Below are 17,134 nucleotides of genomic sequence, written 5' to 3'. Positions count from 1 at the left end.
GAGCCAGCGGTCTGGAAGGTGCATGGTGTGTATTTCCAACACCAGCACAAAGAGGTAGGTACATACAGTAGATCTATTAGGTTTTAGAGCACAGAGAGAAAAATCACAATCCAATATTTTAAGCAGAAGAAATGAGAGTAAAGGCTCATAAAATCCTTTTTTTAACCTCCTGTGCTTACAAAATGAAATGTTCTAACTGAGATACTGGCATCAAAGAGTAAATCCCAGTCTACCCATAATGTAAACAAATGAGATGCCTCTGTAACGATTGCAATTTAATTTCAAAGATATGAGATGGTGGGTATACTTCTTGTCAGAGTGATACTTCTCACAATGTATTCTTCTACACAATATCATCTGGCTAAGACTTCCCATCCCACTCACACTTTGCAGTCCACAATCATAAGAATAGCGACATTGAAGGAAGCCATTCAAAGAGTGACCATTAGAAACCGTGCTTTCTCAGTGGTGGCCCTGTCTGCTTGGAACAAACTTCCCATAGAGGTTTGACAGGCTTCCTCCCTCCATGTCTTTGAGAAACGGGTGAAAGTGGAGCTTCTTACAGCAGCATTTTATTAATATTGGCCTGAGAGTTTAAATTGTTTTAACTGTTTGCTTGTATTGAAATCTGAGCTTGCTTGTGGCAAGGGACTATTTCTTTATTGACATATATGGCATTTTTTATTGTATTGGGCATTATTTGATTGAATTTAAGGTTGTAAATCACTCAGAGAATGCTTTGCAGTATGTAAGTAAATACAAGTATATAAATAAATAATTCCACTAGATATTGACACATGCGCAAGAATTAGATTACAGATATCACCAGGGCTCATTGACAACTTTCCGGTCACACATCTGTCACATGCCTAATTGTTTTCCCAATCCTACTCCCAGCATACATTTGGCATGCACCCAACAACCTCACAACTGGGCGCAGTAGTTTCCACAGTTCCTCTTCCCTGCATGTAAATGTCAAGCAAGATTTGGGTCAGTATTGAGATTTCTTGGTTATAGAGGCTGTTTGTGGCCTGGTAAGTCCCAGGACTCTATGAGTGACTGCTGCCATTTTGGGAGCCCCAAATCATCTTTCCAGGGAGCTCCACACCAGATTGAAAATTCCCTCCATGCTCCCTGCCAGCTAGCCAACGGGAGCATTGCAGCTAAAGGGAGAAGGAGGGGCTCTTTCCCTGGTGAACCAGAGAAAAGAGGGGCCCAATCTGACCTGCCAGATAAGTATATAAGAAGCAGCCCAGGCCTCTCTCCAGCAGTTTGCTTCTGGACCTCACCCACCCACCCTGTCCTTTCAATTGTCAGGTGCATGGTGTTCATAATGCGTTCTTAGTTGCAGTTGTAAGTATTTGGTGTTAGGTGCAATATAGGTTCTGTAATGTATGTTATTTTCAGTCACAGCATCTTTGGTAGCTGAGGAGGGTGGGAGAGAAGCTATCAGGCCCTATCCCAGCATGTTACCCCTTTCTGGAGTGGTCGGAGCAGGGGACTGACAAGGCGATGGCCTGCTCAGGAGGGCTACCCCACTTCCCCTGTAAGCTGCCAACACTGGTTTCCCTAGTGTTCTTGCACTTGTAGGCAGGAGCCAATCCATGGCTGGTCAGTGGAAGGCTAGGCAGGTGGGCATCACTTGGCAGGTGTGTCATCCAAGGCTTGCATCTGTTCCTCATGCTGTAACCAAAGAAGTTGTGACCTTTTAATCTCCATTCCTATCCTTCCATAAACTGTTGCTGTAATATTGTGTGTCTTCTTATGGGGGTTGGGGATGGGGGAATTGGGTAATCTCACCTGGGTTCATAAACAACCATAAGGTTTTATTCAGATCCTAATTAAATGATTCAGAAAAGATCCTGGTTCACTTGCGATGGGTTCAGATGCCACCCAGTTCAATTCGGATCTAAATCTAGATCATGAAATCCAGATATTGGTGCCTTCCACTTACTATCACTGGAAATCAACTCATTCCTGTCTTTCAGAATTAGATTCTCTTTTCATTGTAACATCCTTGTTCTAGGGGAATTATATCTAACCAACTGCAGACAGTGGGTGGGCTTATGCTCTTACATTTTGAACTATATTTTAAAGGAAATTAGTGGCAACTCATTTTTGTTGTTTCTTGCTGGAGTTGGATGACATTTGCAGAAATTTGTCCCTTCTATAGAAAGGAGTTAAGCCTTTTATGTTGCAGAGGAAGAGATGCAGATAATCTGTGAAGCCAGGATTTATAGTTAGGGACTTTCTGATAAAGGACATGACCCTGCTATTGTTGGACTACAACTCCCAGCAGCCTTAGCCAACTTAACCAATGTTGAGGGAAATTATGGTTGAACAATAGATGGAGTCCCATATGTTCCCTAACTCCATTGCAAATATATTGTGATTCCAAGAAAAGGCACTCTACCTCAAGACTTTGGAGATATGCCTGTCTCTGTAGCAATCTGCAAAAGAACCGAGAGAATATGAAGTTTGCAAAATGTACTTTGATTTATTATGGTAGGGACTGGCTCGTCGTTTGCTGATGTGATCTTTCTCCATGAAAAGTGACTTGGAAAGAGAGAACAAAGCTTACTGAGAAAGAATGGACCATGACTCAACAGCAGTCAGGCTCGGTTTATTTAAGCTGACAGTGGAGGAGGTTGGGATGGAATATTACAGATACTGCCAAAGGAGATTTTCCAGAAAGTTCAGCCTCCACAATTAGCCCCGTACAGTTAGATAACCCTGGCTTCCATCCATCTTGGGGAATACAGAATCGGTTGACAAAGACAGGAGTTCTAAAGAGAGTTATCCATGACAGCACAATGAAAACCGTCCTTTGGTATGAGAGGAACAAGGAGAAGATAGGAGACACATCAGAAAGGGGAGCATGGATGAAGGCTCTACCTCTACCTTACCCTCAATGAACACTTTTTAACCCATCCATTCATCTCTATAATGCAACTGTATGAGGAGAAGAGCCTTGTCTTCTGTCTGTGGAAGTTCTCTTTTCATTTGGACACCAGGAAGAACCCAAGATGCCAAACCACTAGGACAGCCTCCATGGAAGGAACGAGCTCAATCTCTCCCCACCCACACACTTCAGGAAGCTTTCCCCAACATGTTAAATGGAAATAAGAACATGCAAGGGGCATAATGCTTATTTAGAGTTCAGAGAAGTTGATTTTTTAATTATTATTACAACCCCCAGAAACTACAGCGACTGAGAAATTCAAGTTGTTGCTCAAACACTTTTCAAACTCTGACTAGAACTCTGTGAAAATGTTAAGGAGACTAGTAATCTCTCTCTCTCTCTCTCTCTCTCTCTCTCTCTCTCTCTCTCTCTCTCTCTGTGTGTGTGTGTGTGTGTGAGAGAGAGAGAGAGAGGGGGGGAGGGAGGGAGGGAGGGAGGGAGGAAGAAGGAGAGGGAGAGGGAGAGGGAGAGAGAGAAGAGAATCTATGTTTTTGAAAAGGATCACCTGTATTATAAATTGGTCTCTTGTTCCGCCAAACTGGAGCTCAGGCTTCAGAAAACATTGGCTCAGATGAAGGTTTTCCATTTCATAATTTCACAGCTTTCCACACGATTTAGTTTGTTTTCTCATCTCCCTTCCCCGCAATTCTTTTTCATTTCAAAATGAAAGGCAAAGGAGACAAATTTCTGTTCCCTGAGAGGTTCGGTCAGGACGTGAAAGAACACAGGGATAAGCATCACACTGCAGTGCCCAAATAAAGGAAAGGATATGCAAAAGGAGCTTGGCTTGCTCCCCTGACTATTATAGACAGCCCTCATAGGCTACAAAGAGACCACACTTGAACCAAAATTGGAGGGATGAGAAAGATGCAGCTTTAGGGTTTCATGAAAGCCCCACTCCTACCACCACCACTACCCATCATTAGGACACCACATACTGGTAAAGGAATATAAGTGCCACTTTGCTAGATCAGTCTAATCAGGCATGGCCCTACCCTTGTGTGGAGTTCAGATGGGAGCAGGTATTGAGAAGTGGCAATAAGATGTTAAGGAGGCCTTGCATTAGACATCATTCTCTATACTTCCTAAGCTAGCCTGCAATGCTCTCTCATCACTTAGTGCTGAATAAGGATTCTACAGTCAGTCCAGTTAGCTTTTGTACATGGAGGTCTTGTTCTTCACCTCATGTTAGTCAAACACTTCTGGAAGCCCACAAAGACGTGAGCATCTACAAGGAGACCATCCTCACTCACTAAAATCTGCTACATTAAAAAGACATGCTGGATTAGACCCTATCTGTTCCAGCATTCTCTCTGCACAGAGTTAGCCAGAGGTCCAAAAGTGAAATCTACTAACAGGACATGAGAACATGAGAGCCACAGCAATCTCCAACTTAGATGTAGGTATGGGTAGGTATGTTTCCTACTACATTCTCTCTCTCTCTCTCTCTCTCTCTCACGTCTCATGTTATTTTGCCCTATTTGTGAAAAAAGTGTGATTTTTGGCATTTATTTTTTTTTAAAACCAAGTCAAATGATATCTGTGCCTTCCTGCTTTGAGCCACATCCAACAGGTGCAGATGCTTTGAACGGGGAATGGCTGTTGTATGCTGTATCTTCTTGGCCTGTTGCTATTACACATAAGGACTCTGTCAGGGGAGTGGGAGAAAGAGAGAGAGAGAGAGAAAAATTTGGCAACCTTGATTTGGCATCTCACAGGGATTCAAATCATGGTGAGGATGATTATTTTCAAACTCAAGTTATTTCCAACCTTCTTACAAGGAAATATGCAATTTTTAAGAAAGTTCTTATTTAAAAAAAACAAGAACAAACCCTAACCAATAAAATTATTTCATGCCAATTCAGAGACATTTTGCCCCTAACATTGTAGGTCAGGGACTGGCAACATCTGGGGAAAGCTCTGGGAAAAAACACCACATGTCCTCTGGTGTGAGGAGCCCTCAAAACATAGCAAACTTGACCCTCATGCCACATGTAAAGAACTTTTTGCAGAGTCCCCCATCTGTTTTCCTCATACCACATATAATTTCATACTTCTCCAGGTCCCTCCTTACTCACCTGTTTAATAAGCCAGAAACCAAGGTGTCCACAGCAGTTTTTCTGGACTGGAGGTAAAGTTGTATAGTAGTATGTGCCCATTATTCATGCTCATAGCATGTAAGACACAGGGTGTCTGTGTAATTCAGGGATGTTAGCAAGTCTTTGCGTTGGAGCCCAAAGTCGGAGTCGGAATCTTTGGTACCAAGGCCTGAGTCCCAAGACTGAATCTCTATTAAAACAAGCTCTTCCTCCTCAAAAAAAAGAAGGGGGTAGGTGAGTTCTGAGTTGCTAATCAAGTCTGAGTCGGGGGGGGGGAGAACGAATCAAGTCTGAGTCATGTTGCCAATGTGACGTAAGCCTGACTTGATAGCAAGTCCTGCGACTTGATTCCCCATCCCTGGTGTACGTTAAAAGAATCCATAAACTGAGGATTTAGAATGGCAAGCCCTTTGGAAACCTCAGCTTGTTTTTAATGTAGACAAACATTGTACACTTTGTACATATCTCCTGATCATTCTTGGGTCTAGGTTTTCTTTGAGGAGAGTTGATCCAGCGGCTTGATCATTCTCGTGATTCTTTTCCAGTTCGACAAGATCCTTTACAAGAGACGCCGACTAAAACTGTGTACAGTATTTCATGTCTGGTTGCCTATTGAATCATACAAAAAATATAGATACTGGCAGTTTTATTTTCACCTCTTTTCCTAATCATTCCCCATCATCGCCTTTTTCGCAGCTACTGTGCATTGGGTCAGCCTGGCCACTGAGCTATCCAATGCCAACCCCTAGATGTCCTTCCTGCTCAATCAGCACCAGTCAGACATGTCCGGATATGTGTGAGGTTGACATATAATTTTTTAAATTACTGTCTTAGCTTTTAAATACTGTTTTAATGGTATAAGCTGTCTTGGGTCCTTTTGGGGAGAAAGGTGGGACAGAAATATTTTAAATAAAGAAAAAATAAAGAAAAAAATAAAGAATAACCTTATTAGGCCTTTTAAGGCAAGTGAGACATTTAAGGAGTGGCTTTACTGGTTTCACATTCCATGGTTCAGTAGGAATTTAAACCCAGGACTCTTGAGTCTCAGTCCATCACTCCATCCATTAACACCATACTGGGTATCAAACAAAGGTATATCACATTAGAAAGTGCTATCATGGTCAATAACCACTGATATAACTATATCCTACATGAATGTGTATGTTCCATTCTATCTTCCCATATAGATCTGATATTTTTTATTACAATTATAATTTTAATTGCATGCTGTCAAGTCATCTCCTAGTGATTCCTATGTATAAAATACTCAAAAGTGGTTTACCAGTCTCTCTTTCTATGCATACAGCGGGACTTTGCAGTTTGCCTATGACTCTCCGGTTAGGGAGTGCATGAAAACCCATCAGCCCCACAGGCTCTGGATGAGGTCAATTGCCACCCCCCCCTCCCAGGAGGCCCAATGGGGATTCGAATTCCTGGCCCAGGCACTCCAACACACAACAGCACTCTTTGTATGTGCCGTCAAGTTGGAACCAATTTACAGCAACCCTAAAGAGCTTTCAAGGTAAGTGAGATATTTAAAGAGTATTTTACCAGTTCCACTCTACCAATGTGTTTCCATGTTTGAGTGGTGTTCGAACCCTGTTCTCTAGAGTCCTAGTCCATCACTCTATCCTCTGCACTACACTGGGAATCTGTCGTATTAAAAAGGAAGTATTATTAAACCACATCTGCCCAGTTTGTAATCTACCATGTTGAACACAGTCCAGCAGCCAGGTTCTAAAAATATCTCCCTCATTTTTACAACTGTTGGCAATCCACAAATCTAGAATGTTTATTAAGCCCCTGGGAACTGTCATCTATTAGTAGGTTGACACGTTAAACAGAATACCTTAAAGCAGTGGAGAGTGCTTGGGAAGGCACAAGGTGGCGCTAAGATTCTTTGCTCCAGATGAGATCATCAGTCTGGTTAGGGGAAAGAGAAGCGTTTGTGTCTCCCCTTCCATTGGTCACTACACTACACTATGCTTCAAAAAGTAGAGAAATTATAGGACCTGCCTTACCTTCCGCAAAGTGCAAATATGCAAAAGAGTTTTTTAAAAATTAGTTCCACCGCACAACTACTTTCTTGTCAGATGGAAAGGATAATCCCTTAGCTGTCTTTTTAATAGATTGGGTAGGAGAAGAGATACGATGATAGGCAATGTGGTCTAGTGATTAGGCTATGGCGATGGAGTTGGGAGATCTGGGTTCCAGTTTCCCCATCGAGCCATGAAGTTTGGGTCACTCTCTCACTCTGAGCATGATCTACCACACCATGTTGTTGTGAGGATAAAGTGGGGAAGAGGAACATCCATATATACTGCCTTGAGCTCTTTGGATGAAAGGCGGGATATAAACTAGCTGGCAATGGGGATAGTTATGCTGCTGAGGTTGATGATGGTGACCATGATGGCAGGCTCAGCTCTTCTCATCCCGCTGAAAATGTGGTACCTGCTAAGATTCCCTCTCAATATAAGCACAGCCAATTTACCAAAGGGCTGCTCTGCCCCTGCTGAGCACAGTTTACCTTGCACCTGCCTTGAAGGTGGTGTAGCCAGTACTGTAAATGTTGAACCTGTTGCGTAAGAGACTGGCAGTTGAAGCCTGTGAAACACTTGGCAGAGAGCTGAGTTGACCTGCACCTGAATCTGGAAACTGTTGCTGCACACAGCTGCTCCCAGCCTTTTTTCCAGGCACAGATTGGCATTTTTTTTCATCTAAAGAGAGACATTTACAGTACAGTTCTACAGAAGTGCCCTCTCTCAAAGTGAAAAGAATACTGTATGGTTTGTTGTTTAGTTGTTAAGTCGTGTCCGACTCCTCGTGACCCCATGGGCCAGAGCGCGCCAGGCCCTCCTGTCTTCCACTGCCTCACGGAGTTGGGTCATATTCATGTTGGTCACTTCGGTGACACTGTCCAACCATCTCATGCTCTGTCGTCCCCTTCTCCTCCTGCCTTCACATTTTCCCAACATCAGGGTCTTTTCCAGGGAGTCTTCTCTTCTCATGAGATGGCCAAACTACAGTGGTGCCTCGCTTAGCAAGTGCACCGTATAGCGATGTTTCCGTATAGCGATCCCTTTTTCGGGATCGCTATACGGAAACATACCCGATCTTCGCAATGGGGAAAACCCGCATTGTGAAGATCGGGTATTGCGGCGGCCATTTTGGAGCCGCCGAACAGCTGTTTGGAGGCTCCAAAATGGCCGCCAGAAGCCCGGAAATGGCTGCCGGCAGCCGTTTTCACGCCCTGCCCTCGCTTAGCAAGGGCGCGAAAATGGCTGCCAGCAAGGGGAATCCTCGCTGAACGGGTAAGTAAGCAAGGTATTGGAATGCATTAAACTAAGTTTAATGCGTTTCAATACGTTTTCCCTACCCGTTTAGCGACGATTCCGCATAGCGAGGGTTAATCCGGAACGGATTAACCTCGCTATGCGGGGCACCACTGTATTGGAGCCTCAGCTTCAGGATCTGTCCTTCCAGTGAGCACTCAGGGTTGATTTCCTTTAGAGTTGTTAGGTTTGTTCTCTTAGCAGTCCAGGGGACTCTCAAGAGCCTCCTCCAGCACCACAATTCAAAAGCATTAATTCTTCAGCGGTCAGCCTTCTTGATGGTCCAGCTCTCACTCCATACATCTCTACTGGAAAAACCATAGCTTTGACTATGCGGATGTCTGTGGCAAGGTGATGCCTCTGCTTTTTAAGATGCTGTCAAGGTTTGTCATTGCTTTCCTCCCAAGAAGCAGGCGTCTTTTAATTTTGTTGCTGCTGTCCCCATCTGCAGTGATCATGGAGCCCAAGAAAGTAAGATCTGACACTGCCTCCATATCTTTCTGTTCTGTTTGCCAGGAGGTGATGGGACCAGTGGCCATGATCTTAGATTTTTTGATGTTGAGCTTCAGACCATTTTTGCGCACTCTTTCTCCCTCATTAAGAGGGTCTTTAATTCTTCCTCACTTTCTACCATCAGAGTGTTATCATCTGCATATCTGAGGTTGTTGATATTTCTTCTGGCAATCTCAATTCTGGTTTGGGATTCCTCCAGTCCATCCTTTCGCATGATGTATTCTCCATATAAGTTAAATAAGCAGGGAGACAGTATACAGCCTTGTCGTACTCCTTTCCCAATTTTGAACCAATCAGTTGTTCCATATCCCATTCTAACTGTTGCTTCCTGTCCCACATATAGCTTTCTCAGGAGATTTCTCAGGTACAAAAGAATATGGTACTAAGTGCATTACTGATCTTCCTGCCTTCCTGCCTTCCTGCCTGCCTGCCTGCCTGCTTGAACCAATGTTCCAGACTCTCCAGGATTCTAGAGATATGCTTGAAAGTGTGGGGTTGATGTATGTTGAAAGCTCAAAAAGCCAGAGCAACAAATAGAAAGATGTTGATAGGTTGAAAATGGGGCTTCTTCATCCCACAATGCTCTTTGCCTCTGGCTATCACATCTGGCAAAACCAAAATATGACAAAGAATAAAAATGGGAGAATTCATCCTGCAAACAAGGGGGGAAATGAACTTCTTTTAATCAGCTTGCATAATTTATGCATCTGAGCATCTCCTCCTGCTGCTTCTTCTTCTTTCTCATCACAAAATTAGGGTTGCCCTAATGCAGAATTGTGTAACTTTTCAGTTGATTTGTTCTGCAGAGTGCACACCCAGCTCTGCCCATAAGGGCCTCCACAGTTAGGAGTCTGTCTCCTCAAAATATTTCTCTAAAACTTTGGTTAGGAAAAAAACCTCTGACCGAAGACTGTCGGGGACAGTTGTTTTCACAGCGGTGGCCATGTAAGTCTGTTTCAGCAAATACAAAACAAAAATTATCTGAGAGACATTAAGGCAGATTTGTTTCAGCGCACCATCTGCCTGCGATATGTCTGGAGACACAAACTCTAACCCACAAAAGCTCACACTGAAATAAATGCAAGTCCTTAAAAAGCCACAACCCTTTTTGTTGCAGTTTTGTCCTTGTTTGAGGAGCAGTAGAGTTGTGATAAATTTCGGTGTTGCCCCTTGCCATGATTGCCTTGGCTAACCAAGGAGAATCAAAAATTACGAGCTGCTGTATATTGATTTGTTCTAGCAATTTTCCATCATCACCAAGAGCACTAAAGCTTTGTTGTTGTTCTTCTGTAAAGTCATTTCCAACGTTGGCAGCCCTAGTAGAGTTTTGAAGGTATGAGAGATGCTCAAGGAATGGTTTACCTTTGCCAACTCCAATGAGTTTCCACGGCTGAGCAAGGATTTGAACGAAGGTCTCCTGAGTCCTAGTCTGACACCCCTATCCAGGGCACTACAGTGACTCCCTCTCTGTAAAGCTAATAAATCTTAATCACCCATTCAAAATCACTATCCCCTCAAATACTTTGCACTGCAACAGGGGTAGCTCACAATAATATCCTGTTACTGGGGGAAAATCCATTCATCCTTCCACTTACTGTGAGGGCTGCAGGTAAACAGAAGGGAAACAGGGAAGCCTGAAGCAAGGTGGTAGCAAATAGTGCTGTTATCCTTGCTAATCAAAAGGGCCCACCTTGTGAGCCCTGTATCTACTACACCCTTGCTCTGAAGATCTGCTGCTTGTGGATTAACACTGTGGCTAACACAGGAAAGCCACTCTAGGGAGAGAGGCAGTGTTCAAAGGTCCTATTTTTAGACCCTGAAGGGTGTTGCCAGAAATTCCTGCTTCCACGGGGGTAATTCCCCACGTCTCCCTTTAAGTAATATTTACCAAACTGAGTTTCCCCAGCTGTTGTTGGAATGCAGCTCTGACCATCCATGTCTACTGTTCAAGGTATCCAGGTATGACAATGTCTCTGCATGATGGGATTTGCAGTCCATCAAAATCTAGGCAACTGAGCCTGGAACCCCTTTCCCTTTATCTCTCCTCCTCCCATGCTGATAGATATCAGGCGATGCTCCAATATCATATTTTCTGCTGTGCTTCCCAGGGCATTGGCTAATGACCCACTATTTTCCCAGAACCGAAGAAGTCAAGGCCAGGAGGCCCCATCATGACAAAGATGCTCCAATCTCTGCCCTTTGTCCAGGCATCTGAGTGCAGACGTCAAGAGCTCCTGTTTGCAGTTGCTTAGGCCACACTATCTGCCCAGCTCTCTGCAAACATTAACTCTGAAGGGCTCTCTCTCTCTCTCTCTCCATCTGAGTCTGAACCCAGCAGTTTCTAAGGCCAGCCTACCTCGGCCACTGCATTAGAATGGGGAACGGGGTTTCTTAAAGGCCCTGTAGGGCCACACACCTAACATCTGGTCTCATCATGCCACCAAGGGAGGGCCACCTAAGCACCTTTGGTTCTGGACTACACAATGAGTGCTTTCAGTCCCTTGCTTGGCTCTCCCAGTGTTTATTGGCACCTGCTAAGTAAAGTATGCTGGAGGGATGTGTTTGGTCAATAGAGAGGGGATTCTGGTGGTTATGGGCATTTTGGGCTGAACTGTATCTGGTTTTTCACCTACTTACATTACCATTTGCTTGTTTTCCAAAATATGATTTGGCTTGTCCTTCATTAAACTCCTGTAACTTGAGGGAGGTCCCTGCCCTATGGTGGTCTGTTAAGGCTTTGAGTCTAGGTCTACCTTTCCCAGTCTGGGTTACTCCATATGCCTTGAGGCTACAGTTCCCATTCGCCATGACCACTGGTGGGTCTAATGGGAGTTGTTGTCCAGTTGTTGCTGGGGGACAGTCCTTTGCAAGGGAATTACTTTCCTGCCCAACAGTCAAACTACAGGAGACAATTGAAAACATATTGAAATAAGTAGAATGTTGCGATGTGTTTATATAACCAGAGAGGATGTTTGCAGGTCTTCTATAACTACAGTACTCTAGTTCTACAATATCTTGGTGTCCTAGAGCCTGTGTTTTACAAGCATTGATTCCTCCAGGCTTTGCAACATTTTAGTCATAACAAGGATATGTATCAACATAATGGCAGTCTTCCAGATTCTGAGTTACAAGTCATTGGAGTTACAGGAGACCAAAAAATAAAATAAAATTAGAGATTTGCATTTTAAAAATGTTCTTGGTGCACCAGAGCCATATTACTTGCAAGCCCTGGAGAATGTTTATAATTGAAAGGGAAAGGAAAACAATTGAAATAACTATAAATATAATGAGGCAGGAGGCATGAACAGCATCTTCACATCATTATAACAACATGCCACACCACATACACTAGATACCAATAACAATTACTGTATAAAACACTAGGAGAAACATTGAAAACAGATACGGACAACATGAATTTTCCTCCCCAGAGTCAAACTGGTTTGGTTGGTGAGCATTTAGAATTATTTTGTACATGTTCTTAATATGCATAGAGTCTAAGAATGTCATTTTTAATATATTCTTATTTTTAAGAACTTTGAAATTTAAATATACTGTATGTATTCCCAGTTTTTTAAATGTGCCTTTTAAGGCTATAAGCTCCTTTATTTCTGGATTCAAATATGATTTAAGTTCTTGTCTGTAAATTTATAGCTAAAAGCTGATTGAAATATAGTGTATCACAGAAGTGAGTACACCCCCTCACATTTCATAAACATTTTAGTATATCTTTTCATGTGACAACACTGAAGAAATGACACTTGGCTACGATGTAAAGCAGTGAGTATACAGCTTGTATAACAATGTAAATGTGCTGTCCCCTCAAAATAATACAGCCATTAATATCTAAACCGTTGACAACAAAAGTGAGTATACCCCTAAGTGACAATGTCCAAACTGGGCCCAATTACCTGTTTTCCCTCCCTGGTGTCACAACCTGTTAGTGTGAAGGGGGAGCAGGTGTTATCACTCTTACTCTCTCAGACGGGTCACTGGAAGTTCCACATGGCACCTCATGGTAATGAACTGAAGATCTGAAAAAATGAATTGTTGCTCTACAGAAAAATGGCCTAGGCTATAAGAAGACTGCCAAAACCCTGAAACTGAGCTGCAGCACAGTGGCCAAAACCATACAGTGGTTTAATAGGACAGGTTCGATGCAGAACAGGCCTTGTGATGGTCGACCAAAGACGTTTTGTGCCCGTGCTCAGCATAGCATCCAGAGGTTGGCTTTGGGAAATGTATGAGTGCTGCCAGCATTGCTGCAGAGGTTGAAGGTGTGGGGGGGTCAGCCTGTCAGTGCTCAGGCCACTGCATCAAATTTGTCTCCAGGGCTGTCATCCCAGAAGAAAGCCTCTTCCAAAGATGATGCACAAGAAAGTCCTTATACAGTTTGCTTCAGACAAGCAGACTAAGGACATGGATTTCTGGAACTATGTCCTGTGGTCTGGTGAGACCAAGATAAACTTATTTGGTTCAGATGGTGTCAAGCATGTGTGGCAGCAACCAGGAGTACAAAGAGGAGGAGTACAAAGACAAGTGTGTCATGCCTACAGTCAAGCACGGTGGTGGGAGTGTCATGGTCTGGGGCTACATGAGTGCTGCCGGCACTGAGGAGCTACAGTTCATTGAGGGAACCATGAATGCCAACCTGTACTGTGACATACTGAAGCAGAGCATGATCCTCTCCCTTCAGAGACTGAGCCGCAGGGCAGTATTCCAACATGAGAACGACCCCAAACTCGCCTCCAAAATGACCACTGCCTTGCTAAAGAAGCTGAGGGTAAAGTTGATGGACTGGCCAAGCATGTCTCCAGACCTAAACCCTATTGAGCATCTGTGGGCCATCCTGAAATGGAAGGTGGAGGTGCGCAAAGTCTCTAACATCCACCAGCTCTGTGATGTCATCATGGAGGAGTAAAAGAGGACTCCGGTGGCAACCTGTGAAGCTCTGGTGAACTCTATGCCCAAGAGGGTTAAGGCAGTGCTGGAAAATAATGATGGCCAAACAAAATATTGACACTTTGTGCCCAATTTGGACATTGTCACTTAGGGGTGTACTCACTTTTGTTGCCAAGATGGATTTTCATGTAAGCATGTGTGCATACAGTTGTCCATAGCTGTAAGGCTTTGGGACATTTTGAAGATTTGAAGTATTTTTGTATTTATGGAATATAGAAGCAATGTAGATGAACAAAAATTTTGGAATTACACAAGTTGGTGTTGCCATTGCAACAATGAAAATTCTTATATCTTGATACCTAGATGAATTTTGATATGGTTGTCAATGGTTATCTGATTTCATTCTGGAATCAACCCTTTCTGGGAGGCATGAATGCCAGCTATGATGAACATAGGCTTCTGATTTTTCCCTGGATGTCTATAAAGTTCTATAAGAATTTTAGGGAGAGGTTCAGGTGTCAGACCTCTGACCTGATACACCATCTTCCACTCACTCCATCCTGAGGCAAGGGCATGTGAAAGGGTGAGGAGAATGTGGCAGGCCCCCAAAAGAAAGAAAACATTTCTGCTCTTTTTTTAAAGTGAAAAGAGCTGAAAGGTATTGTCTGTTATCTTCTAAATACTCACTGACAGATTTAGCTTTAGGTTTTGGTGTCCTCTAAATGTTGATGCCCTGGGGCAAAGCCTTAGTTGCTACCCTACTTACACCCTTGGGATACCCACCCTCATCCCCAAACACCTGTTTCGTCTGGCACCCCTGCCATTTCCTAACAATCCCCCCACCCCGACAGACACACTTGCAGTCGCTCTGAATTTTGCAAGAATGGCAGCTGGTGGAAAACAGGGTGAGGTACAATGATATTATAGGCAAGGACTGGTGGGCAGAGCAGAAGTCAAAACACGCTTCCTGCCCGCTGTTTCTCTCATCCAAATGCCCCCTTGTTGCTCCTGCGTTCTTGTTATCTCAGCAGATCACACACACACACACACACACACACACACACACACACACACACAAACACACACACACACACACACACACACACACACACACACCTCTCTGTCTTTAGAAGCTTTTGTCTGGCTTGCTCTGTACCCAGTATGGAAAAGATTGCATTTATCTGGAACGATAGGGGAAATCTGGAAAGAAGGAAGACCCTTCAGGCAAAAAGGCTTATCAAACTCTTTTGCTGCTGCCCTACTTAGAATTATTCCTCCTCTTCCCCTCCCAGCGGCCCATTGTCACAGGGCTCGCGTGGGTTTAACTCTGAATCAGGCAGAAATTCAGAAGGGAGGTTTTACCCTGCGTAGAGACATAGACTGCTGCATTCGTAGAATTCTACAAATTTGGCTAGGAAAGTGTGTGGGCAATTTATCGGGTATGAGGACCGTGTGTCACTTCCATTCTTGTTGAGAACTATGACTCCCAGAATCCCCAACTATTACCATGCATGGGTGATGGGAGTTGTAGGGCAACAATATATGAGGGTGCACATATTCCCTATGCCCATTCTATATTATCTGAGGGAGCAACTCGGTTGCTCCCCGCCTTTCTTACCTCTTGAGATCCTTGAGCCTCGGATCTGACTTCTTATCCAGCCAGCCTGCGTTTGGCTTTATTACAAGCCAGGCAGATAGGAAGCCATTCAGTTGGTCTCCAGAAGTTATGTAACGCTTGAGTTGCCATCAATGGCACAGGTGCAGTGTTTTCAGGCGAAGAGATCAAGCGATGGGGAAGTCATCGCCTGTGTCGTCTCTCTGTGGCAGGTTACTGATAAAAGGGACAAAAGCAGGCCTGCTACCTAGGGTGGCGAGGTTGTGATGCTTTTTCCTGGGAACTGCTCTTCCATGCCCTGATCCTATTGGTGGTAGCATCCCTCCCATGTGTTTATGAATGAAAAAGGGCATAGAGGGAAGGGGAAATTCACTCGGCTGGAATAAAGCTTCATATTGCCAAATTTTCAATTGGCTGCTGTGCATGAGTCTTTGAAAGCACCTTTCAAAGCAGAAAATATATGTGATAAAAATGCTTCCTTATATGTAGTGAAAAACTTCCTTCTCTTAATGTTTTCTTCTGTGCATGACTGCTGTTAAAAACACAGGAGTAGACTAATTTCCTTTTTTCCCCCTTAGTCAGTTGGCAGCTATACCCTTGATCAAGATCTCCACTTCTTCACAGGCTGGTTTCTGACCTCACTTGCCTAGGAATAGAACCAAAACTGTAGAATTGTCTAATACTTACAGCTGAATTCTCAGCAAGGTTCTATTTGTTTAATAACACCACTATCTTTTTCTTTGTTCTGTTTGCTGAGGTCACTATAGATCTTTGTGCTTCCTTGCAGGTTAACTGGTTTTCCCATCTGTAAATCAATACCTTGAAAAGCACAAAAATCTCGCTCCTTTTTAACAGTAAGCAAACCCATCTCTCTCTCTCTCTCTCTCTCTCTCTCCCTCCCTCTCTCTCGTCTGTGCATGTACACGTGCACATGTGTATGATATCTGGGAAACTAGACTGTAACTCTCAGAGTTCCCAGTCAGTGTGGCCACACAAACTGAGGCATACAGGCAAAAATTATGTGACCAAATTGAAAACACGCAGGGTTTAGCACTGGGTTCCCGGAACAATGTTTTCCTTCTTTTTACGGGCTCATGCAGGATGAAAGGAAATATTTTGTTTTTGAAACTTTCCAGATCCTGGGTTGTGGAAAAGTAAGGAAGGTCCTTAAACAGCGAAACAAAAGTATGTGTGATCCAGCCTCATTTCCAGGGATGGGCAGACAAAGATGCTTCTGATAAACCCACAAGATGACAGGAAAAAAGAAAGGAACGTTCCCTCACACTGCCTCCCCACCACCACCAAATGGGTGTTGAAAAAAACAACAACACACGAAACATTCAAAGCAAACAGAATCTGGAATATAAGTGATAACCTTTGTTTTTATTCTCTTTAATTTATACTACATTTATATAATTTTGTTCACTGTGTTTCAGATATTTCATAACTAATGAAAACTCTTCAGAAACTCAAAACGTTAGATCACAAACTTAAGTGTTAAACATAACTTATAGATTTGAGCAAGTCTGCAGAATAATATGAAGGAAACCCCTGTTCATTGTAGACCCCTTGCGTCACACATACTTCCTGCAAGGAGCTTGGGAAGGCACCGCGGGCTCCTCAGCTCCCCTGTAGTCCACACGACAGCTGGTGGAGTTGTGAAAGACTGAGATACAATTCTTTGCAGCTGAGCAGGGGCTGGGTCAGGACT

Source organism: Pogona vitticeps, chromosome 2, assembly GCF_051106095.1.
Source record: "Pogona vitticeps strain Pit_001003342236 chromosome 2, PviZW2.1, whole genome shotgun sequence".
Classification (NCBI taxonomy): Eukaryota; Metazoa; Chordata; class Lepidosauria; order Squamata; family Agamidae; genus Pogona; species Pogona vitticeps.
The sequence above is the reverse complement of the archived record's forward strand: the minus strand, read 5'-3'. Positions refer to the sequence as shown.